This window comes from Dendrobium catenatum, unplaced genomic scaffold (assembly GCF_001605985.2).
Source record: "Dendrobium catenatum unplaced genomic scaffold, ASM160598v2 original_scaffold_165197, whole genome shotgun sequence".
Taxonomy (NCBI): Eukaryota; Viridiplantae; Streptophyta; class Magnoliopsida; order Asparagales; family Orchidaceae; genus Dendrobium; species Dendrobium catenatum.
This window is the reverse complement of record NW_021483622.1, coordinates 1-1,093: the sequence shown is the minus strand read 5'-3', so window position 1 is coordinate 1,093 and position 1,093 is coordinate 1. Positions and strand designations below refer to the sequence as shown.

General features: G+C 35.9%; 1 long non-coding RNA gene across 1 annotated transcript; it reads right to left on the bottom strand.

Moving 5' to 3' along the window:
* Nucleotides 1-94: 94 nt before the first annotated feature.
* On the bottom strand, nucleotides 95-1,040 carry LOC110092009. Its single transcript, XR_002302543.2, has 2 exons — nucleotides 836-1,040; nucleotides 95-412 (listed from the first exon to the last, which is right to left on the bottom strand). It is a non-coding gene; the product is annotated as an uncharacterized LOC110092009 (long non-coding RNA).
* Between the last annotated feature and the right edge of the window lie 53 nt (nucleotides 1,041-1,093).

Sequence of the window (1,093 nt, the reverse complement as noted above, 5' to 3'; positions counted from 1 at the left end):
AATTGAGTGCAGTTTAATTACTGTTTTTTAAAGCAGTTTTTAGATAAAAAATTTCTAATTTAAAAAAAAAAATTTATATTATAACATAAAGCAATAAAAAAGTTGTTCAGATCTCATAATTTTGATGCCTCTTCTAGACATGGAAACACAACCAAGCTAGGGAAAAAAACAAGAGAAATTCAGATCATGTCTAGACAACATAGACAAGCAGGATTTCACATCTTTTCAATACAGTGTAAATCATATAAACAAAAACAACAATATTGTAGAAAGCTAATTTCAACATTTGCTCATACTTTCTTCCAAAGATAGCAAATTATTTGAACTCAGACATCAGCTGAATGATGGTAAATATTGTTCCTCCCGACTTTCAGTTGGAGCAAACATCGGCTCTCCGAATCTCTTCTCGCGGCTGCAAATGTTCCTGAAGTTAGCTAGCACGTAACGTACACATGAAAAGCATCAATGATTCATTTTCTCTTTACTTTTTTCTCGCGACTCACGTTACGACCTCAAGCACGACTTTCGTTTTCCCTTTTCCTCCTCTCTCGTCCCCAAACGAAGACGGCCCGTGCAGATATTTATATATTCTAAACTCTAAAGACCAGGTTATTTGCATTCTTAATTTTAATTTTACAGCTCCTATTACCTCTGGTAATGAGATGCAAAACGAAACTATTTTAATAAATTATAATCTTTCAAATGAGACGGAAAATATAACTATTTTAATTTAGACGGTCCTGAACAAAATTTCTGGCCCGATCTAAAATTAGAAGAAAAGTTTGCCTAAATCTTAAGCGAAAGAAAAGCAAAACTGAGAGGATTATACAATCACCTTCTGTGGTGTTTCAGGGCCAACCTTCGCCCGGTTCCGGCCCAGACGCCTTCGAATGGCGCACAAAGAGGACGCAATCCTCCCCATAGAACGGATGAAGGAAGAAACGTCGATTTCATCGAAGGAAGATGATTCGTGGAGATGAATGGAGCAAGGAATGGAAGCCATGGCTAGGTTTCTTTCTGCGGGAAGGGAGAGAGAGAAGAGAGATTAATTAAAATGTTTATTTTTTATAAATAAAAAATGGAGATCTTTTTT